Source organism: Pleurodeles waltl, chromosome 11 (assembly GCF_031143425.1).
Source record: "Pleurodeles waltl isolate 20211129_DDA chromosome 11, aPleWal1.hap1.20221129, whole genome shotgun sequence".
Taxonomy (NCBI): Eukaryota; Metazoa; Chordata; class Amphibia; order Caudata; family Salamandridae; genus Pleurodeles; species Pleurodeles waltl.
In genome coordinates, this window is record NC_090450.1 from 313,410,739 (window position 1) to 313,437,148 (window position 26,410).

General features: G+C 45.3%; 1 long non-coding RNA gene across 3 annotated transcripts in view; it reads left to right on the forward strand.

Moving 5' to 3' along the window:
• The window catches only part of LOC138265660 (uncharacterized), a 138,974-nt gene that overhangs the window by 19,929 nt on the left and 92,635 nt on the right, over window positions 1-26,410 (forward strand). Inside the window, exon 3 of one of the 3 annotated variants that reach the window (XR_011199396.1) lies at window positions 7,756-7,876. The exons of 1 other annotated variant lie outside the window; for it this stretch is intronic. This is a non-coding gene — a long non-coding RNA (uncharacterized lncRNA). Of the gene's footprint in view, window positions 1-7,057; window positions 7,469-7,755; window positions 7,877-26,410 lie in introns of those variants that run through there. One more of the 3 variants, XR_011199397.1, reaches the window with a different exon arrangement.

Sequence of the window (26,410 nt, forward strand, 5' to 3'; positions counted from 1 at the left end):
TTCTATACAGAAGAAGAGCCTTTCAACTCTACTTTATAGTGCAGCCCTCACCAGGCGCCAATTAACCCCCGCCCAGGTCACGCGCCTTGTTGTTCCTGGTCACAGTATAGGATCTCCAGCTGGGGGAGATTTAATCAACAAACAAAACTCCGAAAGAAAAGTCTTGTCTCCAAAATTAATTGGAGTTTCACGTGCCAGGTGTGAGTAGTTCAGCCGCTGCTGACCTTTTAATGACTCCTTGATACGTTTAGTACTTCACTGCTTTGCACGTTCAAGCAGAACATTGCGTCTCATGATGGAAATAAAAATGCTCGACTAGGTGAACAGCGCACACCTGAAGAAACGCAACGGAGGTATCGTTATGAGATCTAAAAATCTGAGAAGATGACGAATGACGGGCAGTGGCAAGTGGAGAAAGACCGTGGGCTTGCGGCTGGCACTCCATGGCATACAGGCAGTGGTGTGAAGTGGGCATACTACAAGAGCTGCTCTGGTCTAAGGGTATCGGGTGTACAACTATGTGAAGGCACTACTATATGCGTAATATCTTTAGCAAGAACATGCTTCTCAGCTAACATCTTTTTCAGGCTTATAGTGTTGCCCGCAAAACTACATGCCCCAGAATGCAATTTGCTGTAGGCTGAAACACCAGAACGGTTTGAAGGGGTAAAACCTGGTCTAGACCTACCTGCAGTTATTTATGAGAACATAGATCCCAAGTCCCTTTTCTGCTTCTTGATGAGCTTCTTAAGTGCCCTGTAGGACTCCATGTTCTGCTTTGTGATAGGCACTAGCACTGGGCTGTATTCTTGGTCACCCGATACAGAGCTCAGCGCCTGCAAGTAATTTAATTTTTTTAAAAGTGCACGAAGAAGGTGTAGATAAAAAAAACACAGGGAAACTTGGACCACACAAAACGCACACATTTTTTAAAACGTTGCAGTGATGCACTTTTTATAGTATTAGGTCAACATTTCCCTAAGACACAGCATTCATATTTCCCATTTCCATGCGTAACTAGCGCTTCCGCCCTGATTGGACAAACTGCTTACACATGGACCACAGAAACATGAGGGCGTTGTTAAAATCATTTACTCTCGTTCTGTAGCACAGCCAACCATACAAGGAAGATTATGGAGAGCATCTCCTCCAGAAAGAGAGGGGCAAGAGTAGAACTAAAGTCATATTTATTTTTATTTCACGCTATGTAGTGCAGCACCGGAAGTTACAGCAGAGGACTAGGGAGTGATGTCTAGCATCTCGCATGCTAGCCAGTCCCATTTTATGACAAGTGTTGAGATACATCACAAGTAAAGCTGAGCAATACTTCACTATGCCACTGTGATTGCAGGTAGAGGTGGGTGATAAATTTCGCACTGCGGGCACAATTGGCAGAAGTTTGGCCACCCTGCGTTATGCTTGTAATGCAGAGTTCAGTCCAAATTCCGCCAACCACTGCATGGTAGAGTTTTTTTTCTCATAGGCGGCTCACCAACTGTAAGTTGGCGAGCGCAAGTGAGATTTAGTGTATCGTAGCACTATTATTGGTTGCTAGGAGTGAACCGGGTGAGAGTTTTGCAGCATGGGCAGTTGCGACAGTTCATGGTCAGAAAGCTGCCACTCAAGTAGAAAATCCACTACGGCGACGGCAAAATCAACTCGAAAAGCAGCAACCTCTGTGGCACGGCGTGGTGTTGTTTGCCCTAATTTTTCAGCACAAAATGAACTCGTGGCACCAACAATCAGTGCAACGTGGCTATTTTGCACATTCATGAAACTTTGCAGAATCTGGCAGAGTTTTCATGTAACTCCTTGGTATTTCGAGGCGTGAATCTCGGTGAACTCTGCCCACCATTAATTGGAGGGCTGGCAGCGTTTGGCTGGGAAGTATTATGAAATGGCACATTTTGCCCACATGCTAGATGTAATTGATTGCACATATGTGGCACCTCAGCCACCCTGGCAATGGGTTACCCATTACTACAGTCAATCCCACTGGCACTCAGTCAGTGCTCCAGATGTCTGCAATACCTGGGGCTGCCTTACTCTGATTTAACACGACAGTTTGGTGTTCAGCCTGTCATCAATTTTATGTCAAGAACGGAGGCTCCCATTTGCTTCTCTAACTTGCTTTATTTTAAATAGCAGCAGTCAAGAAAACTACAACTCCCATGGGGCTTAACAGTCTAAAAGCCAATGGGAGAAGAACAGAAAGGAACAGATGCACCAATCACTATACACAGTGCTACGTAACCACTAATCTTGATTGCGACCAGCCCTCTTTCTTGCTGCTCGCAGTCAAGATAAGTGGTGTTTTTATTCTCTCTTACGAAGTTTCGTTGTTCATGATTATATGTTTATTTGTTTATATATTTACAAGCGCTTAATCGACTTTACGTTTAAATACTGTTATATGCAGGCGCTTTCCGTTCCTCGCAGCGTTCATCCCAGTCCTTGGGTTTCGGGAGCTGCGCTCGCGCGCGTCTTGAGGCATTCTGCCTCCGCTTTCCGAACGTTCTAATACGAACGCTCCTTACCGCCGTGTGCCGGTTTTCCACGCGCTCTTTTGAAGTTCTGGAGCCTCGCCTGCTCCTCCTTGCTGTCGCTTCTTCACGAGTCAACCTTTCTTGGTCTGGACACGCCTTAGGGGTGTGTATTTATCTTTTTTCCTCCCAATACTTCCTGGTTGTTTAACCCTTTCTGCAAGGGCTTTTTCTCTCCCTGATACAATTGTATCGGTTTATTCCTGTACCATACTCTTTATTATGGATCCTCAGGATTCTTCATCAACCAATATGGATGATTTTGGAACCCTCATTAATGAGGCTGTGGTCAAAGCTGTTTCAGCTTCCATGTTAAAAATGTCAAAACATTTTGAGACCACTGTTCAAAACATGGTCCAAAAATCCTTCCTGGCCCATTCTGCGGGGGATTGCAGAAAAAGAAAATCAAAGGATTTGTATATTCAAAAACCATCCGCTAGGGCTGTTTTGACTGGTGAAGCTTCTTCACCCATGGATAAGGACGAGTTTCCTCCCAGGCCTCCTTCTCAGGAGGGGAATAGTAATGTTTTCAGTAAATGCAAATCTAAAGCTAAGCATTCTGTTACAGCGCCAAAACAAATTGTTATCTCCCACATTTCAGATACCGATGACTGTCGGTGATGCGGATGAGGCAGATGACGCCTCTGATATATGCGGTTCACAGTCTCAGGCTTCCCCTGCTAAAAAGCCTAAGCTAAACATTTCGGACCCGTTCTTTGCCAAAACCATTTTAGATGCGGATGGTAACCTCATGTTCGATCCATCACTCCTGCACCACCCTATCTCCTCTGAGTGGCCTCCGTCTTCTCACGTGGGCAAACACATTGCTTCCAGGTTGAGAGTTCCTCTTGATAAGCAGACAGGGTCTAAATTGAGATCTGAATGCCCCAGACCATCACTTTTTTTCCCATATTACAGTGACCCCTACAATTGACAAATCTATCCTTACCTTTTTCTCCAAATTCGGAAAGGACCCCTGTAAGGGGGTAGACAAAGCCTGGTCAAATTGCCATGACAAACTGCTGGATGTAGTGGGTCCCCTGGCTCGTATTCTAGATCTCACTGAATCAGCAAAATGGACGAGGCGGACATTGATCCGGCTGAGCTATCCTTATGGACCCAGAGAGCCTTTTGTCTCCTTGGCAACGCTAACGCCTCCATGATTCATGAGAGAAAGAAAGGTTTACTCCTCAAATTGGACCCCAAGTTTTCAAACCTGGCCAACATGGATCCCGGCGTTAAAGCTGATGGTCATCCTTTTGGGGATACCTTCGTTATAGACTTGGGAAAATTTGTTGCTACTTTTTCCTCAATTGACAAGGCTCAACAAAACATCAAGAAGGTGTTCAATCAACGTGTTTTTGCCAGGGCCGGTACAGGCAGGAGCCGCTCTACCGGCCGGTCCTTCCAGGGAAACAGAGGCTCCTATTACTCCTCTCATTCCACCTATGCATCTCAAGCCTACATGCCCCAGTTCTACCCTCAACGTGGCAGAGGCTACAGAGGTCGTGGGCAGCGTGGATTCCGATCCCACAACAACCAAGGTAAGCCCTGCTTCTGGCCTTCCTCCAATAGGGGGACGACTTCGTTATTTCACCCAAAAATGGCGCACTTCAGATCCTTGGGTTCTCAATACCGTTCTAGGTTACCAAATAGAGTTCTACGCCAAAGTACTTTCCCCATCCCCCTCGTTTTTCCACGGAGTTGTCTTCCCTTATTTCAGAAGAAATAGCTTTGTTGCTATCAAAGAGAGCCATCCAAAAAAGCCCCTCTAGATCCCTCTGGTTTCCTCAGTTCTCTCTTTCTGGTGCAAAAGAAAAACAAAAAGTTCAGGCCCGTGAAATCTCAGGGATTTCAATCAGTTTGTCGTTTATCAGCACTTCAAAATGGAGACCATTATGGATCTCAGGGACATTCTCCTCCCCTGCGATTTCATGGTACGTCTAGACCTTCAGGATGCCTACCTTTCAGTCCCCATTCATCCGACTCACAGGAAATATCTTCAGTTTCAATGGCTAGGCCAAACGTATCAATTTTCCTCCCTTCCATTCGGCCTTTCTTCCGCACCGTGGTGCTTCACCAAGTTAATGAAGCCGGTCACGGCTCACCTCAGATCATTAGGCATCAGACTTCCAATTTATCTAGACGATATCCTCATACTACATCAGGATCGTGCTACTCTCTTATCTCAGTTGCAAATAACTTGTTCCCTTCTTTCCCAACTCGGTTTTCTTCTCAACAAAGCAAAGTCCAATATCCTCCCATGTCAAAGAATAGACTTCTTAGGGTTCGAGAGACTCCTCGTCCTCTACTCTCCATCTCCCATCACAAAAAGTACATACCATAAAATTGGAAATTCGGAAAACACTCAGCAGATCACTGATTTCCCTCAGATCTCTGGCCAGGATTGTGGGCCTTCTGTCTGCTTCCATTCAGGCCATTTTTCCAGGCCCTCTCCACTACCGTGCTCTCCAGAGACTAAAAATCCGTCACCTCAGAAGTGGTCTTGCTTATTCGGAGATGATAGCTCTCGATCACAAGTCTCGTTTAGAACTCCAATGGTGGACAGACCATTTAGATGCCTGGAACGGCAGGGCTATTTTTCCATCAGCCCCTGATCTTGTATTAGAATCCGATGCAAGCCTAACAGGTTGGGGCGCCCGTTGTGGCTCAATCTTGACTGGAGGTACATGGTCACTCGAGGAGTCCAGGTTGCACATCAATTATTTAGAGATGCTTGCGGGCTCCTTTGCAATCAAAAGCCTAGCAAAGGACAGGGTGCAGTGCACCATCCTCCTCCGCATGGACAAGGTTTCGGCTGTCCGTTACATAAACCATCTCGGAGGGACCAAATCGAAGCCCCTAGCAGACCTTGCAAAAAGTCTTTGGGAGTATTGCCTCCTCAACGAGATTTCCCTCTCAGCAGAATATCTCCCAGGTTCCCTCAACCAGACGGCGGACTGGCACTCTCGCTTCCTCAGGGACTACAGCGATTGGAAACTTCATCCCTCAGTTTTCCGTTCTATACTTCACAAATGGGGCCCTTTTGCCATAGACCTTTTCGCTTCCCGTCTCAACTCCCAGTTACCCCTCTTTTTCAGTTGGCTCCCAGACCCTGTCGCTTTGGCCTCCAACGCTTTTCTACAAGACTGGTCCCAAGCAATCAATTATGCGTTTCCTCCATTCTTAATGATCACCAAAGTATTGGCCCAGATCAGGCGCCAGAAAGCCACATCAGTACTGGTAGTCCCTTTCTGGCAGTCGCAAATGTGGTTTCCACCTCTATTGGAGTTAGCAGTCGATTCCCCTCTTCTTCTCCCGTCGTTCCCTTCTCTTCTTCTAGATCCACGCGGGAATCCTCATCCCCTTGTCATCAGCAACACGCTTCAGCTCTCGGCATGGAAGGTGTCGGAACTTCCTGACCTTCCATCCCGATTTCGGATGAAGCTGCGGACCTCATCAGCAAAGCCTGGGCCCCAGGTACCAGAAAGGTATATAGCTCTGCCTGGTCGCTTTGGTCTAGCTGGTGTGTGGGAAGGGACCTCGATCCAGTTTCAGCAGATATAAATTATGTCATTAATTTCTTGGTGGCGCAAGCTGGCTTAAGTAAGTCATACAGGACGATTAACCTATACCGATCAGCGATTTCCATGCACCATGATCAGATCAATGGAAAACCTGTAGGGGAACATCATCTCCTTTTTCGCCTGTTAAAGGGAGTAAAATTTTCTTTTCCTCCGCTACCCAAATACTCAAAATTGTGGGATGTGAATGTAGTACTGAATTTGTTTTTATCTTAGCAAGATAATTATGAGTTGTCTTTAAAAACGCTTTCTGCCAAACTCACCATGTTACTCTGCCTAGTTTCTATTAAACATTTATCTGATGTTCGAGCTCTGGATGTTTCTTCTCGACAATTTGCCCCTTCAGGTGTATTATTTTCGGTTCATAAACGCACAAAATCTTTTTTACATACAGTATTTTACCCATATTTTTCCAATCAACCTAAGTTATGCGTTGGTAAATGTCTTAAATGTTACGAAGAACGCACGGCTGACCTCAGAACGTCTTCCTCTTCCCAGTTGCTCATTTCTTTTCGCAAACCCCACAAACCTGTTTCTTCAGCTACGCTTGCCAGATGGGTTCGCTGGGTTATGTCTCTGGCAGGTATAGATACCTCTGTTTTTGGGGCTCATTCCACTAGGGGTGCGATGGCCTCCAAGGCCGTCTGGGTTGGTTCTAGCTTGGAGGACATTCTGAGATCAGCCGATTGGTCTAACGATAATGTTTTCAGAACACTTTATTGTAAACCTGTGCATACTGCAACTTCTGTAGTGATTAATATGCTTTAAAAAAGCATAATAGAAGCCTCCGTTCTTGACATAAAATGGAGATTTTCCTAGTAATTTATGACGGAAAGTCATAATTTTATTAAAGACACGGAGGCGAGTATTATCCCGCCTCGAGTGGGACAAATTTTTTCCTAATATTTTGTCCTTTTCCCTCCCTCACAGCAACTTCCGCAACATCTCAACCAGCTACCTGATCGGACCCTGGTTATACCGAGCTCATACGCTCCTTCTGAACTCCAGGCTTCATTACAGCGGAATTCCCCGAACGTCTCCCGACTTTCTCCTCGTCTCTTCTTTTGCCTACACTTTCTTCAGGAACTTTGTTCTTTGATCCTGGCAGTTGCAATCGTTTTGACTATTTTTCCATTGTTTTCACACATAGACTAAACCCTCGCATCAAGAAAGAGGGCTGGTCGCAGTCAAGCTTAGTGGTTACGTAGCACAGTGTATAGTGATTGGTGCATCTGTTCCTTTCTGTTCTTCTCCCATTGGCTTTTAGACTGTTAAGCCCCATGGGAGTTGTAGTTTTCTTGACTGCTGCTATTTAAAATAAAGCAAGTTAGAGAAGCATAATACTCGCCTCCGTGTCTTTAATAAAATTAAGACTTTCCGTCATAAAATACTAGGAAAATCTACATTGCACATCATTTGTTTGCCAGGAATAATGGTGACATTTGGCTGCTAGGTATGTACTGTAAATACATAATATGACAGTATGTGAATCTGGCACATGGTATTATGGAGAATGTCACATTTCATACTTCCCTTCTCCATGAGGTCCCTCATACGCATGTATCAGTGAAATGTATTTATTTTGGTTTGGGCAATGACTGTACATTTAACTCATTTCCTTTTTGCAGGCAGTGCTGTTGTTTGCTATCTTTGCCTGTATCCTGCCTGTGCAGATCATACACAAGCTTCAAGATGTTATAAGAAGCTGTTTAGTGATCGAAGAGAGGACTCACACAGAATGACCAACAGGTTTTACTATGGTCTTTAGAGGTGTAGTGAACTTTGGGATGTATACGCATAGGAATATATTTGTATTATATTGATGAGTGAGTTCTGAAAATTAACCTTAAGAGAAGAATAAGCTCAAGAACTGTAATGGCATACCAGAGACATTAGTGTTTTAGACACCACACATGTATGAGATGTAACATATGTTGTTTTTGTGATCTTGGAGATGATTCTGAGATCCTGAATAAGGTTGTTTATAAATTAAGATGATCCTATCGAAACGTGAGCCAATGTTTTCTTTTCAAAAGTTCACTGTTTAATCAAGCACATGAAGAACAAGATTTTGGACAAGATTTATTCTGAACTCTGAGGTTTGTTCTGCCGAACAGGAACTTGTTTTTATGGTCAAACCTACAAGTGCATGCACCAGCGAGACTCTTTTGTGTTCAGTAAAGGGGTTGGAGCCTGCCTGTTGCTTACCATTTGTTGGCTTGCATGGCATGCTTCTTTACAGCCTCGTAGTTCGTCATTGCTGGACAAGCATAATTTTGTGCCCGTTCGCTGCTCCTGGTGTGATTGTACTATTTTGTTCTTTTTATATTCTAGTACCTTGTGAACAGAAGGCTTGTAACTGGCAAAAACGTTCCCAACAAGACAAACAAAATTGCAAAGTTTTATTTTTTTTATAGCTAACTTTCTTTTATTTTGCGAAGTCGGCTTTTCTCACTTTCGACTCATGTTTTCTTATGTTCTGTTGTTGCTTGTGGGCGCTCTTCTCAAAAGATGATGATTATGTTTGAAATATTGCAAAGAAACATCATTTCTTTATTATGTGTACATTCTGAAATTATGCTTTAACACATAATCGTGCGGTAAACCCCCAATCCACCCACTCCCATCAGACCCACGAAAGTCCACACCAATCCACCCCACTTTATTACACCCCAATCTACCCCACCCCACCCCATTCCATACCACTCACCCCAATTCAAACCACACCAACCCATGCCACTCCAATCTGCCCCACTCCAAATCAAAACAATTTGCCCCAGGTCATCTTAATCTGTCCTACTCTAATTTACCTCAATCAAAAACAGTGTGCCCCACATCAATCTGCTGCACTCCAATCCAAAGCAATCTCCCCCAACCAAATCTGCCCACACTGCAATATAAAACAACCCACCCCACTCCAATCCAAAGCAATCTTCCTCACTCCAGTCTTCCCCACTCCAATCCAAAACAATCTGCCCCACCTCATTCTGCCCACTCCAGTCTGCCCCACTCCAATCCAAAACAATCTGTCTCACTCCACCCTCCCCTCCAATATGCCCAACTGCAATCCAACTCACCCCACTACATCCAACCCATCTTACTCCAACCCAATCCACCCCACTCAAATCCATCCCACTCAAATCAAATCCCCCACTACATCCAACCCATCGTACTCTAACCCAATCCACCCCACTACATCCAACCCATCGTACTCTAACCCAATCCACCCCACTCCAATCAAATCCATCCCATCCCACTCCAACACAATCCACCCCACTTCAATCCAGACCACAATTCAATCCACTCCAAATCACCCCACCCCAATCTAATATGCCCACTCAATCACCCACTCTAATCCAAAACAATCTGCACCACTCTATAACAACCTTCACCTCTCCAATCCAAAACAATATGCCCCACTCCCATCTACCTCACTCCAATCCAAAACGATTTGCACCACTCCCATCCAAAACGATTTGCACCACTCCCATCCAAAACAATCAGCTCCACTCTGTCCCAATCCAAAGCAATCTACCCCACTGCAATCTGCTGTACTCAAGTCCAAAAGTGTGCCCCACTGCAGTTCAAAACAATCTGTCCCACTCCAGTCCACCTCACTTGAATCTTACCCACTTAAAAAAAAAATGTTTTATTGATACATCCAACCCAATACAACATATTCCACTCAAAACGCGAGTTTTCACAGTAACGTACTCATATTACTGTCGCATGAAGCAGTTACATCACATTCGCCTACATCCCCACCAGCTCTGTGCCCACATCTTAGACTTTAGTGGCTCCTCTCAATTTACCTACACATCTCCAGTATCTTGTGTCTTAAAGAAGCTACCCTAGGTTTGACCAAACTTCTTAAGCCCACCAGTTCTTATGGCGTACTTCCACTCCTGCATCCTCACCAGAGCCATTTTGTTTCAGCATTCTTGCACAGCTGGAATCAGCATTGAGTACCAATTTTTCAATAAAAGAGATCGGGCAACCGCTGTGACAACAAAAACTAGTTTTACCCATCTAGGGGAAAGTTGTACCTCAGGGTATTTAATCCAGGATCAGAAGCCAGATGCTAGGAACTATTTTGATCTGCAAAATCATATTCAGAAACTTGACGATTTTCCCCCAGAATTATTGGACATATTGGCAAGTGCCAATCACGTGCCTCAAGTTAACTGTACCATCCTTTTGATAACAGAAACAGTGAACTGGATAGCTGGGATTAATTCACAACCGAGCTTGCGGGATACGGTAGAGTAACCATTTAGTAAAATATAGCATTTAATGCCAGTTAGCTCATTTTAGTGCCTCAAAATTGAATAGATTCACTGTCTCACAGCTGTCTTTGAATAGAATCAGATTTTTGCCCTGCTCCCATTTCCTAGCGGCTTTAACCCAGAGATTAGAGCTTTTCCGATCCCCAGGTAAACTTTCCTATTCCCCCATGCGCTCGTTCCCCCCAGGACCTGTCAATTCTTCCACTATCTCCAGGATATCTAGAATCTGATCTATGTCTAAATCCTCACAACTATGGAGCAAGTTCCTACAAGACCCCAGCAGCAAAAAATTGTTTAATAGCCATCTATTGTGACAACCAAGCCCTGTGATATCATGTGTTCCATCTTTCACAACTCCCATACTACATCAATGCTTCCCCAAATTGGATATTCTTACTGAGCTAGAGTCTCCTTCCCGTTTTCCTCCCCCCCTTACGTGGCCAACACCTGCCCCCCCCCACCCCAGGTGACTATATGACAACATATAGGGGGTCATTATGACCCCGGTGGTCAGCGTGAATATGGAGGAAAGTACTGCCAACAGGCTGGTGGTACTTTTCTCCATATTAAGACATTGGCAGTTTGGCTAAAGCCAAGCTGCCAATGTACCACCCCGAACGCCACAGCGGTAACAACTGCCGGGCTGGAGACTTCAGTCTCCAGCCGGCAGCCATCACTTGCCCGCCTGCGGGATTATGACCCAGCCTACTGCCATGGTTTTCATGTCAACCTTACCTCCACGAAAACCATGGCGGTAGGCACTATCCATAACAGGGAATCCCTTCCCTGTCACTGATAGTGGTTTTTCCCCACCCCCTCCCTAGACCCCCCCCACTACATACACGCACACTCATACCCACATTCATCCACACATGCATACATCCATTCACACACACATCCACCCACACTGACATACATACATACAAACACACATTCACACAACATACATACACACATTTACACAACATACACGCACTCATACATCCAAACATGCACACACATACAACACGCATCACACACCCGCAGACACGCACGGACATACACACACACCCAGAACACCCCCTTCCCCTGTCAGAGCACCCCCACTTACCTGATGTCAGGGGGTCCTCCGCCAAGAGATGGGACGGGCGCTGCTGCCAGAAGCAGAGTCTGCCAGCTGAACACCGCCAGGCCGTATCATGGGTCATGATACGGTCTGCAGCGATCTACTGGCATGGCGCTGCTGCTGACAACGGTGCCACCTTACCGACATCCACCAGCATGACCACAACCGGATTTCTGCAAACCTTGCAGAAATCTAGCTGTGGTCATAATAGGGTGGATGGCTGGTAGCCGCGGCAATGGTCTTTTGGAAGCTGTCACCACGGCAGTAGGTGTTTACCGCCGGAGTTGTAATGTGCCCCATAGTCATCAAAGGCTACATGTATCAATGTTTTTTTTTTTTGCGACTCACAATTTGCGAATCACAAAACCGTATGTAGGATAGAGTCCTTGAAACAATTCGCGACTCGCAAGGGGGGGGTCGCAAATGCCCACCTCATGATTATTTATGAGGTAGGTCGCAATTTGCGACCCCCTTGGGAATGGCAGCCCTCACAGGGAAGGTGGCCTGCTAGAGACAGCAGACCACCATGTCTGTGACTGCTTTTAAATAGAGCAGTTTTTTTAAATGTAATGCAGCCCGTTTTCCTTAAAGGAAAACAAGATGGATTACAAAAACAAAAACTGAAACGTTTTTGTTTCTTTTTTTTTTTTTTTTTTTAGGAGCAGGTAGGACCACTGCCTGCTCTGAATTTTTTTTTTCAGTGGCATTCACAAAGTGGAAGGGGTCGCATGGGGACCCCTTCCAGTTTGCGAATGTATTAGCAGCAGTGTGACACTGGTGCTAACTGCGATTGTTTTGCGACCGCATTCATGGGCACAAAACAATCATACATGGGACTGCGAGTCGCAATTAGGAAGGGAACAACCCCCTTCCTAATTGCGAGTCACAATCCTGTTTTGTGATTCGGTAAAAAGATCGCCGAATCGCAAAACTGGGTTTGTGCATCGGGAACTGCATTTTGCACGTCGCAAACAGCCAAATTCGCTGTTTGCGATGTGCAAAATCATTCCTACATGTGGCCCTAAGTGCGCTGTGCTCTGTGTAATATGCGAAAAGTTTCAGTGGAACTCATCCCACTAAATGCTGTCCTCCTCAACCCACTCCCTCCATGTTACATATAGAGTGAAACAAAGATTTAGCCGCATCCACTGTATGGACTATGTTTGACCAGCCCTTAAAAAAGACTTGGCTTTGATTGCTGGACGAGCCCAGCCAGAGCACCTGCTTTTTGAAATGGCAGAATCATTCCCTTCAGTTCCCTCTTCCTTCGTGCAGTGGCAGCTGACATGTCTGAAAAAAATTAAAGGTGTAATCACCAGGGATTTGGTGTACTCTGCTCTTAATCGCCTGATGTAAAATGCGTTCTTTGATACGAAAATCACCAAAGTTCACCAGTACTGTTGGAGGGTATTTAGCATTAGGTAGTTGCACTGCCAGTATGCAATGAGCTTGCATAATGGAAAGATTCTGGTGGCTGTCCACCAGTTCCAGGAGTACATGTTGCTTAATAAGGTCTGTAATCAATTCTATGAACCTTAAATTCAATCTACGTGAATAGTTCTCTGCGTCTCCCATCCAGATCTGCTTGACATTTGGAGATTGCAGGCACCAGGTGCACTCGACCATTTCCTAAATCTGAAACTCGCTGTTGTAACTCCATGATACGGGAGTTAAGTTGCGGGATGTTAGCATTTATCAAGTTTAGCTGTGCCTCCATTTTGTCATTCGCTTCCGTTTATGAAATTTTTATGAACTTAATCTCATTTAATATTTGAAGGAGCAGGGGTTCTGAATGAATGCAGCTTCCTCCTTCAACTCGCTCCTCCTGCTGCTGTGAGTCTGCATGTTGTCTCCTTCCCCGGCTGACTGGTCCTGGTTTCCATATGGCTCTCGGAGCTCATGGAGGGACTAGTGACACTTGCCTCCCTAACTGTACGTATATCTGAGCTGTGCTGAATGGAAGGAGAGAGGTTGTCTTTTGCAGGGACTGAAGTAGGGCTGGGGTCCCGTAAAGATCTCCTTCATTCCCTTGCCAGCCCCACCGCCGAATAGGGGGTATAGCTGCTTCAGGCCACCACCCTCCTCAAGATCGCCACTGTCCAATACTTGGCTTGTTCCTGGTTTTCAGCTGATTACATAAATCGAACTTATCAGGATTGTCTTACATTCCTTGCTCTTCGTCTGCTGTTCCAATGGACCCTCTTTCTAATGCAGCATTCTCAAAGGGGTTTGACTGAGCTGGGTCGATCGAACATGGGACCAAGATCTAGAGCCATTGACCACCGTCTGTTGAGGCCCGCTTGTATTCAGGCTTAACTAAGTGTTTGCCATCTCATCTGAGGGTACAGGGTGCTTGCTTTATTTTTTTAAATACTCCGCGCTGACCTAAGAGTTTTTAGTGATGAATGGCCCTTACTCTGAAGGTCTCGGGAGAACACCGCATTGCTGGCAGGAGATGGCTCCCAGTACTCAAGAACCTCCTCTGAGTAGTCGGAGAGACCTGTGAACCACAAGCCACACCTGTGGCTACACCAGTTACTTCAGTGACTCCCTACCGTGCTCCAAAAGCCTAGCAGGGAGACCTAGCAACCCCCCCACTGGTAAAGGTGTTCTTCACCATGTTTGCAGCTTTTTATTTTATTGTTTTGAAGGCAGGGGGTGATTCCTGTATATCCCTTGTGGCCCCCAGGGGCACTCCTACCAAAGACCACCTCCACCTTCCCCCCTTCCCCCTCGCCCCTCGCTTAAGCGGCATTCCCTGTGCATCACATCATCCCTTCTCCTTCATGTCCTGTTTTGTTTATACAGTTTTTTGGGGTTATTTTGGAGGGGGGGGGGGGGGGTTGTGTCTCTCCCTCACCATGCATCGTAACTGGGAGGGTTCTGCTCCTCCTGTGGCCCCCGAGAATGCACCTGCCGAGGGCCGTTTCTGCCTCTCCCCACCTCTCCTCTCTGTGCCTTCATCTTGTAGAAGCCTAATTATTCAGCACCCATCCAGGATACAAACAACCGTTAGCCAGCTCTTCTAGGAAAACATAAAGAATTTATTAGAGATAGAATAGAAAGACATGTACATGGAGGATTCTCTGTACTAGTTGTACACGAACAGCCTAATTAAAGGAAGTAATACACAATCTTTTATAGTATTAAACCACAAACATTGACGTATGATTATTTCTCCATTATGGCTGACATCACGTACTCAGACAGATACTTTCCAGAAGGGATATTGCTTCAGTTAGCATGCAATGACGGTGATATTTCATGGTGGCTGTTCAGAGAGCAAGCCTTGCAACATAATGCGTTCCAGCAGTAGCGAATTACATTTGTAGGCCTCTTTACTTAATGATAGGCCTGTGCAGAGATTGTCATTGTGTATCACAGGGGCCACTAGGCATAGCATACCTAAGAACTGTAAAATGCGATTCCACATTCCGCCCTCTGATACTCAATGACAAATCTAAGGGTCATGGTGTATTGCTCTCATTCCTACCTCTTGCTCGTCCCTGTTGTCATCCTTATATCTTTTTCTTCATTTAATGTGTGTGTGTTTCTGGTGACAGTTTTTTTTTTTCTTTCAAGAGTGGGGCCAGGAAGGATGGGCAAACTGGTATGAGCACACATAGCGTTATCAGTGCCACAATCCTATCACTAGTACCTCTACCAACCAGGTACCCCAACCCCTGAACCATGCTGCTATTCCATTCAGCATTCCTCCAACGTCTGTCCCATCTGCCACTTTCCCAGCTCCTTCTTCTACCTTTTTTATGTCCTCTATTTCCTTTCTTATATTCCCATTGTCATCCGGTGTATACACGCAGCATTCCTGATGGATCACGGCACCGACCCCTCCCTCTTTTGCCAGGATGGTGTCTAGCGCAAGCCTATTCTGGATTACAAGTGCCCTCATGTCTGTGAGTTCCTCAGTGATGTTCCCTAAGGCTGCTGCGGTGTTGCTGGCTAGCCCTTCCACTAATTCGGCCAATCTGTGAATTTCATATTGTGAGTGTGCTATCTCTAATGGCATCACTATGATCCCCTCTATTGCTATTACCTCATCCACCCACGTTGGTGTCCTCTTCCTGCGCACCCCGCCAAGTGTTCTCTTTTCTCCCTCTTCTGTAATTCTGTTCTATGCGCCATTTTTGGTAGCACGAATGCTAGGTAGCAGGTACCTTGCCATCCTGCTGGCAATTTAAAAAATGCAGATGTCCCACATATAATAAATATTACTTTGGGAGGTGTCAGGCCTATGGACAAGCCTGTTGTGTCATTTCTTTTGTAGTCCAGGCTCAATGTTGTATTGCAAATACTATGTCCCACATCAGTTCCGTTTTTGCTAGTGTCTGCGTTACCTCTTGAGTATTTGAAACACCATGGTGCCTTTATTTATGTATCTATGGCCAGGCATGGTATTCGTTGTTCTGAGCCATGATCCCTTTCAGTGTAACCCTTCCCCCTTTCTGTTGTAAATGCATTCAATAAATTCTCTTCTCCTTTCTTCTTATCTAATCTCCTACACTTCTTTCTTCTCCTTCTATCTTCTTCCTTCAATTTATTTTACACTCTTTCTACCAATTTGTCTTGCATATCTCCTACATAAGGTTCGTCTTCCAAACCATAGTCATCCCTTTTTCTCCTCATCACCCATGTTTTTATTTCTCCTATGTTTATTTTTTCTCTTATTCTCTCCTTTTCTCTTTTCCTTGTTCTCATTTCTTTTAAATTTCCCCCTAACATATTATCTAATATGTTACATGCCACAAATTCTGTGAGGGGCATCTGAGTGTAATCTCTTTTCTCCTGGCTCGTGGTAGGAGGGTGGGTACAGATATAACAATCAGACACATTTGCTAGTTCTTTGTACATTGATACCGTTTGCACAAATGTATTGTCCTTATAATCTTCTCTATCTTCTTTCCATTTTGTATATTCCACCCATTTTGTTTTATCCTCCACCTTCTCATGTTGTTTTGAGTTATTGTTGTTCTCACCACCGGTTGCTCCTTCACCTTGGCCACTTTTGGGGATGTAGTATTCCCGGTCGAGCCATAGAATATGTATGTTGTCTTTATATACTATCAGGATCGTTGTTATTATTATAGCTGCTACCGGGGTGAGTAATGCTGTGACAACCACAGGCCACTTCTTCTTCTCCTTTTTCATACGTTGTAATCTGAAATCCATGTTGCCGTATATAGGGTGTGGTCGAATGTGGCTAGCACTTGAAACCAGATCTATTGGTATGTAACCTTTGGTACCTCCTTATTCCTGTAGGAGTGCCACACGAGTAGTCTATTCCTTTGGTATATTTTCGGGGTGACATCGAATGCTAGTTGACACTTGTAGTTATGCAGAGTATAAAGGGATGAATCCCAATGTCCAGTTCTAAGGGAGTTGGGTGCGATAGTCCACTGACCCGAGGGATGGCCCTTTTGTCCTATTTTTGCTATATTCCTAATTGGAAGAGGCACCTCCCAATGGGGCTACAAGCCGCACCGATTCTAGAGACCGGCTGCTTCCATAGGACTACTGGGATCTGTACCTCTTGGTGCACATTTTTCTAGCGGCCTTTTACTATTCTGTTCGTTTATATCCTGATGTCTTTAATACTTAAGTGGCCTTGCTTGACTCTCTGACTCCTGTGGAGAGTACCACGAGCAGTTCTGAAAGAATATCCTGATGTCTTGAAGGACCCGCTTGCACCCTCCGACTCCTGTGGGGCTGCAGCACAAGCAGTCCAAGAACAATGTTCTGGTATACTGGGGAACCCGCTCACACTCTCCGACTCCTGTGGGAGTGTAGCACAAGCAGTTCCGTCAGTGTTGGCTTGTGGCGCTTGTTGAACGAAGGTTGTACCGCTGTGGTGAAGGTGGCATTACTCTCATCGGCAACTTTGTTGGCAGCTGGTCGTCCTTTGGTCCAGCGGCCTTCTTGGTGTGTGAGGTATGGACCCAGGATGTGATGCCCTCACACTTGACTGCTGTGGCTGTTGTCAACAGTACTTTGTGTGGTCCCTTCCACCGTGGTTGAAGGCAGTGATGTCTGGTGTGGCCTTTACCCACACCCAGTCTCCAGGATGCAGTCGTGTTCCGGTGGTGTACCTTCTTGGTGTAATAGCTGTGGATCCAGGAGGTCAGTCCCTCCTACTTTTCAGGTGACCCAAGCCCAATCTCTCTGTTGGAGATCATGTCCAGATAGTATTGTCCAGCCAGGAAGGGCCTGCAGCACCTAATGCTGAAGGTAATGCAAACTGCTGTCAAAATGTCTTCTCAGATAATAACTTCTCAGCACCAGACATGTTCATAGGCCAGTCAAACAGTATCTCAGTCGGTGCTCAGTTTGACAACTTTGTCAAGGGTGCCTCTCTTGACCAATGAAGCAAGCGATAGTGCATCAATCTAGAACCGCTCAGCATATGCACAAAATCTTATAAAGGGACATATCTGACTGGTTTATGGGGTAACTAGTACACTCCTAAACTGAAATCAACACTCAAAAAATAACTAACAATTACACTCAGTAACAGTGGAATATTCACCCAAACTATTTCACCAAACAAATGGTGATCCAAAGGTCAGGAAAAAACACATGTTACACGGGTATACAGCCAGTATTTTTGGAACATAGCATTGTATCCTATTATTTTATTTCAACACACAGAATATCTGCATCAATGCTGGCAGGGTTGGGACTTTGCAGGCATCACCACCATCAGAAGTCACTTCCCCTTTCTCGTACAATTGTGATGTTCTGAAATGCAGATGTTCATTTAAGATATTATATTTATTTTATTTATTTATATTTGGCACTCTCATCATCAGAAAATATTACTAATAGCTGTATTGCAGTACTACATAGCACATCCTAAGGTAGTAATAACTATCCTAATATAGGTATGTTCAATACCCAAAAACAGTTTGGAGAATATTTAGTTGCAATCTACCAACACATGAAGGCAATCCATGTCACTGTGCACATTAAGATGTACCACGGAAGACTCCCATTAATTATGAAAACATAAAACGTAACAGACAGACGGATACAGAAACCACATCTTCTCGTCCATGTTCTGAAACCTAGGAAAAAACACGGATAGAAAAATACTCCTCCTGATGCCAATTATATGCACATATATATATATATACGTAGATACATCCTGCGTCCAGGGTGTATATAAAAAAAAATCCTATAAACTTTAAAATTAACTGTAACATTCAGCTGTACATTTATTTATTCTACACCTCTACTTTGTCCGTCATGGTGACATATCGCAACAATCCGTGGCTTTGCCCTTGGAGCCATGCCCAGAGTCTGTGGTTTTCAGAAATGGGGAAGGTAATCTTAACTGCCACAATTTAATACAGGGACCTCGCAGATAAATGCATAAAATAAAATACAATAAAAATAAAATACATTTGTGACAAATGTGTTGCATTTTTACCCATTCATTGCCCTTTTGACACCCTGGTTGCACTCACATGACTTCAACATAATACATGTACTGCAGATGTTTAAACATCCACTTGTGTTATTTTCTTTTAGCCTCTTATTAAGTGAAATCGATCAGTCACTAACACGTCATGTGTAATTATTATTACTGCACTAATGTTTATTTTAGATATCAATACACCTTAGTAGAAGTTTGTTATCACATAACTAACTCACTCTACATCCCAACAAGAACCCAAATTTTTATATGTCTATTATTTCCTTATATTATTTACAATTCAGCACATAGTAACTTCTGTTAATTTCTATGGCCCTCATTCTGACCTTGGCGGGCGGCGGAGGCCGCCCGCCGTCAGATTACCGTTCCGCGGTCGAAAGACCGCGGCGGTAATTCTGACTTTCCCGCTGGGCTGGCGGGCGGTCGCCTTCAGACCGCCCGCCAGCCCAGCGGGAAAGAGGCTTCCACGATGAAGCCGGCTCGGAATCGAGCCGGCGGAGTGGAAGCTGTGCGACGGGTGCAGTTGCACCCGTCGCGTATTTCACTGTCTGCGCAGCAGACAGTGAAATACATGTAGGGGCCCTCTTACGGGGGCCCCTGCAATGCCCATGCCAGTGGCATGGGCACTGCAGGGGCCCCGCGACCCCCCCCCCCCCCCCCCCCCCCCTCCCGCCATCCGGATCCCGGCGGTCCGACCGCCGGGATCTGGATGGCGGTAGGGGGGGTCGGAATCCCCGCGGCGGTGCAGCAAGCTGCGCCGCCGCGGAGGATTCAATGGGGCGGCGGTACACTGGCGGGACCCCGCCAGTGGTGCCGGTCCGACCGCGGCTTTACCGCCGCGGTCGGAATCCCCATTGGAGCACCGCCGGCCTGTCGGCGGTGCTCCCGCGGTCCTCCGCCCTGGCGGTCAAAGACCGCCAGGGTCAGAATGACCACCTATATCTCTTCTGTCATTGAACATGACTAAATTATTAGATTGTACTCTATAGAGCTATGAAGAAATACACAACCAGGGGTATGGAATTACCGTAAACAAATGCCAAGCACAATTCTTCCAGAATGCTCTCTCATCAGATGCAAATATCTGCAGAAGCTCGAAAGCAAAATTTGCTTTCAAAATATCTTCACAAACAATGTAACTAGGAAAGAAACATTCTACTAAACTACCATGATATTTTAGGTGTCATTTCTTTGAAGCATCATTTAGTAAAATGTGCGGATGCATGGCGGTATTTCCAAAATTTATATTCATAACGGAAAAATCAATGTAATCTTTTCAGCAACGATGCACATTGCCACAGTAGTTCCTGGAATGAACAAAACTACTTTGTACCAATATGCTTCGTATGGAAGAGCAGAATGGTGTCACTACCACTGAAGCCAGTCAATAAACAGAGAGACAGAATTCAAATAACAAAAGGTCTGCGATAACCAGTGTGTGGCAGAATTCTTAAAGAAAATCACAAAGTGCACCCATGGTATCTGTTCCTGCATGAGTGCAGATTTACAGCTTTTATGCATGAGCTAGCATTTAAGGAGGCAGACCAGGAAATCGAACTCCTAAACAATATTTGTAAACACCATTTTAGCAGGAGAAAATATGCATGTGTTTTTACAGGACAAGTAGACTGATGACACAAGCTGTCCCATGGACAAGTAGACATTTTATAAAATTCCACACTCCTGACAACATATTGTTAACTGCTGCAAATGAACCCTCTGTTCCCTCAAGACTAAATTTGTTCACTGTAAGAATTTTGGCAACCTTTGCATGGGTCAAATATTTTTAAATGTAATCCCTACATAAGAAAGTTCTTATTTGTTGTACACCTGTGGTACCTAACCTTTTTACTCCTGGGGACCACCAGTGAAACATTACTGGAAGCCAGGTACCCCCAAGCAATTTGCACAATTTACATTTCAAACATGAAATAATTCTTTTATATTGAAAAAAATATGCAAAAATCTAAACATTTTATTGGAAATGTTGGTGCTGCATCTTGGCGACTAACTTTTCAATTTTTAGTTTTATTCAGGAAAGGTGAATCCTTCGGGCAATTTTTTAAATTATCTCCGGGGCTATTTCTGTTATTAATTTTAGGTACATAAGATCTAAGAAAGCTTTTATACATAAATATGTGGTGGGGAAAGGAAGTAAACCATAAGTGCCTCTCTTCTCTCCCTATCCTTTTTGTCACGTGTAATAAGTTTTTATTATAGCAGATCTCATACCAGTGTAGGTGTTGGAGCACTTTACAGGGGAGTACAAGGTGTAGGATTCACATGGCATCCACACTGGTAGGTATTTTTCTAAGAGTGCTTGGTCTGGAGAAGCACAAACTCAGCATTCAGAACACTACACAGTCGTTAGCGTTGTCTTTAATAATAAGAATGTATTTCTACACAGGCAAACCCCCCTTTTTTTTTTTCTTTTGAGCAGCATAAGGAAAATGAAAGACTGGGAAAAAAACAGTCTTCTAATTTGTGCTATGCAGTTGGCATGCAGCTCCTTAATTGCAGTTCATAGCTCACTGTGCTAGATTACTATTATGAACTATACAGTAACTAAAGAATCTCTGTGTCAAAAGCAGTAACCCACTGTGCCATCCACATAAAATACTGTTCTTTGCATGATACACATCCTTTGCAGCTGGCATATTAACCATCTGCACTACCTTTCAGTCAAAACTGCCACTGTCCAAAACTCTCATTCCTCCCCAGCAGGTAAATTAATCACTGGAGTTATCTTGACGCTTTTATTTTCGCTGTACAATGATCTTTGCAGTGCTTTTAAACCTGCTGAAGAAAGGAAGTAATAAATATATAAACACTCACACATATGTTTCTGTAGAGGCACCAGCTGGAGAAGTGACTTCCTCCCAGCCAGGCCTGGGGACCCCCTGGGAATGTGTCACGGACCCCGGTGGGTCCACGGACTATAGGTTGGGAACCACTTTTATACACTATCCACAGCTGTACAGTGAAATGCCCCCTGAGGATCTTAACCTAAAGCCACTAACAAGTAATAAAGTCAGAAGCTTGTGTCTTATTACGTGTGATAACTTAACAATTGAACTTACATTTTCTACAGTGTGTAAGCATGTTACAGCCATCCCTTGTCTACTTACAAACCTTTCCCATACTTAGTCTAGTGCCAAACGATAGTGTAGTAATTGGAGTAGTGGTCACATATTTCAGGCCAGTGTATCGCTTTCTTACAATCCTCCCACAAATCTCATGGTACAATAATGCTAAACAATGTATCCAGATCCTTCCAAAGCAGCCCTTCCCATGGCTATTATTCTGTTTAACTCTGTACATTTTTATGTACGTCGAGAGACTGTGTCTTGTGATCTCCAGCTCTGTGTTTGTATTGCTGAGCACCTCCTTCCTTATCTTGATGTCATGGATTGTGTGATGTGCATACCTGGACATATCCCATAGTAAATTGTGTGATCCCTCATGCCCCTTGCCAATACACCTTTCCATTTCATTTGATATCTGTTCGTACTTCTATTCATGTTTTCTAATTGTGTTAGCCACTTCCTCTTTACCCTGGCTATGGAGTAACTGTCTAATTCTTTCACAAGGTGTAAAGAAATGGCTCCCTGTTGCAGTTACCCCCCACTTTTTGCCTGATACTGATGCTGACTTGACTGAGAAGAGTGCTGGGACCCTGCTAACCAGGCCCCAGCACCAGTGTTCCTTCACCTAAAATGTACCATTGTATCCCCAATTGGCACACCCTGGCATTCAGATAAGTCCCTTGTAACTGGTACTTCTAGTACCAAGGGCCCTGATGCCAAGGAAGGTCTCTAAGGGCTGCAGCATGTCTTATGCCACCCTAGAGACCCCTCACTCAGCACAGACACACTGCTTACAAGCCTGTGTGTGCTAGTGAGAACAAAATGAGTAAGTCGACATGGCACTCCCCTCAGGGTGCCATGCCAGCCTCTCACTGCCTATGCAGTATAGGTAAGACACCCCTCTAGCAGGCCTTACAGCCCTAAGGCAGGGTGCACTATACCATAGGTGAGGGTACCAGTGCATGAGCATGGTACCCCTACAGTGTCTAAACAAAACCTTAGACATTGTAAGTGCAGGGTAGCCATAAGAGTATATGGTCTGGGAGTCTGTCAAACACGAACTCCACAGCACCATAATGGCTACACTGAAAACTGGGAAGTTTGGTATCAAACTTCTCAGCACAATAAATGCACACTGATGCCAGTGTACATTTTATTGTAAAATACACCCCAGAGGGCACCTTAGAGGTGCCCCCTGAAACTTAACCGACTGTCTGTGTAGGCTGACTAGTTCCAGCAGCCTGCCACACCAGAGACATGTTGCTGGCCCCATGGGGAGAGTGCCTTTGTCACTCTGAGGCCAGTAACAAAGCCTGCACTGGGTGGAGATGCTAACACCTCCCCCAGGCAGGAGCTGTGACACCTGGCGGTGAGCCTCAAAGGCTCACCCCTTTGTCACAGCCCAGCAGGGCACTCCAGCTTAGTGGAGTTGCCCGCCCCCTCCGGCCACGGCCCCCACTTTTGGCGGCAAGGCTGGAGGGAACAAAGAAAGCAACAAGGAGGAGTCACTGGCCAGTCAGGACAGCCCCTAAGGTGTCCTGAGCTGAGGTGACTCTGACTTTTAGAAATCCTCCATCTTGCAGATGGAGGATTCCCCCAATAGGGTTAGGATTGTGACCCCCTCCCCTTGGGAGGAGGCACAAAGAGGGTGTACCCACCCTCAGGGCTAGTAGCCATTGGCTACTAACCCCCCAGACCTAAACACGCCCTTAAATTTAGTATTTAAGGGCTACCCTGAACCCTAGAAAATTAGATTCCTGCAACTACAAGAAGAAGGACTGCCTAGCTGAAAACCCCTGCAGAGGAAGACCAGAAGACGACAACTGCCTTGGCTCCAGAAACTCACCGGCCTGTCTCCTGCCTTCCAAAGATCCTGCTCCAGCGACGCCGTCCAAAGGGACCAGCGACCTCGACATCCTCTGAGGACTGCCCCTGCTTCGAAAAGACAAGAAACTCCCGAGGACAGCGGACCTGCTCCAAGAAAGGCTGCAACTTTGTTTCCAGCAGCCTTGAAAGAACCCTGCAAGCTCCCCGCAAGAAGCGTGAGACTTGCAACACTGCACCCGGCGACCCCGACTCGGCTGGTGGAGATCCAACACCTCAGGAGGGACCCCAGGACTACTCTGATACTGTGAGTACCAAAACCTGTCCCCCCTGAGCCCCCACAGCGCCGCCTGCAGAGGGAATCCCGAGGCTTCCCCTGACCGCGACTCTTTGAATCCTAAGTCCCGACGCCTGGGAGAGACCCTGCACCCGCAGCCCCCAGGACCTGAAGGACCGGACTTTCACTGGAGAAGTGACCCCCAGGAGTCCCTCTCCCTTGCCCAAGTGGAGGTTTCCCAGAGGAACCCCCCCCTTGCCTGCCTGCAGCGCTGAAGAGATCCCGAGATCTCTCATAGACTAACATTGCGAACCCGACGCTTGTTTCTACACTGCACCCGGCCGCCCCCGCGCTGCTGAGGGTGAAATTCCTGTGTGGGCTTGTGTCCCCCCCGGTGCCCTACAAAACCCCCCTGGTCTGCCCTCCGAAGACGCGGGTACTTACCTGCAAGCAGACCGGAACCGGGGCACCCCCTTCTCTCCATTCTAGCCTATGTGTTTTGGGCACCACTTTGAACTCTGCACCTGACCGGCCCTGAGCTGCTGGTGTGGTGACTTTGGGGTTGCTCTGAACCCCCAACGGTGGGCTACCTTGGACCAAGAACTGAACCCTGTAAGTGTCTTACTTACCTGGTAAAACTAACAAAAACTTACCTCCCCCAGGAACTGTAAAAATTGCACTAAGTGTCCACTTTTAAAACAGCTATTTGTCAATAACTTGTAAAGTATACATGCAATTTTTATGATTTAAAGTTCCTAAAGTACTTACCTGCAATACCTTTCGAATGAGATATTACATGTAGAATTTGAACCTGTGGTTCTTAAAATAAACTAAGAAAAGATATTTTTCTATACAAAAACCTATTGGCTGGATTTGTCTCCGAGTGTGTGTACCTCATTTATTGTCTATGTGTATGTACAACAAATGCTTAACACTACTCCTTGGATAAGCCTACTGCTCGACCACACTACCACAAAATAGAGCATTAGTATTATCTATTTTTACCACTATTTTACCTCTAAGGGGAACCCCTGGACTCTGTGCATGCTATTCCTTACTTTGAAATAGCACATACAGAGCCAACTTCCTACATTGGTGGATCAGCGGTGGGGTACAAGACTTTGCATTTGCTGGACTACTCAGCCAATACCTGATCACACGACAAATTCCAAAATTGTCATTAGAAATTCATTTTTGCAATTTGAAAGTTTTCTAAATTCTTAAAAGTCCTGCTAGGGCCTTGTGTGTTAAGTCCCTGTTTAGCATTGTCTTTTTAGAGTTTAAAAGTTTGTTAAAAGTTTGAATTAGATTCTAGAAACAGTTTTAGATTCTTTAAAAAGTCTTCCAACTTTTAGCAAAATAATGTCTGATACAGAGATGAATGTGGTGGAACTCGACACCACACCTTACCTCCATCTTAAGATGAGGGAGCTAAGGTCTCTCTGTAATATAAAGAAAATAACCATTGGCTCCAGACCTACCAAAATTCAGCTCCAGGAGCTGTTGGCAGAGTTTGAAAAAGCCAACCCCTCTGAGGATGACTTCACAGAGGAAGAAATTAGTGACTTGGAGGGCAATTCCCCCCTTCCAGTCCTAAATAGGGAGACCAGGGCCTCTCAAGCCCTGTCTCCAAAAATGATAGTCAGAAATGTTGCTTCCCTCACAGGAGGGTCCAGCATTTCTGAAATCACTGAGGATGCTCTCAGTGAGGATGACCCCCTGTTAGCCAGGATGGTCAAAAGATTGGCTTTGGAAAAGCAGCTCCTAGCCATAGAAAGGGAAAGAAAAGAGATGGGCCTAGGTCCCATCAATGGTGGCAGCAACTTAAATAGGGTCAGAGATTCTCCTGACATCCTAAAAATCCCCAAAGGGATTGTAACAAAATATGAAGATGGTGATGACATCACCAAATGGTTCACAGCTTTTGAGAGGGCTTGTGTAACCAGAAAAGTGAACAGATCTCACTGGGGTGCTCTCCTTTGGGAAATGTTCACTGGAAAGTGTAGGGATAGACTCCTCACACTCTCTGGAAAAGATGCAGAATCTTATGACCTCATGAAGGGTACCCTGATTGAGGGCTTTGGATTCTCCACTGAGGAGTATAGAATTAGATTCAGGGGGGCTCAAAAATCCTCGAGCCAGACCTGGGTTGATTTTGTAGACTACTCAGTAAAAACACTAGATGGTTGGTTAACTGGAAATGAAGTGTGTGACTATGTTGGGCTTTATAATTTGTTCATGAAAGAACACATTTT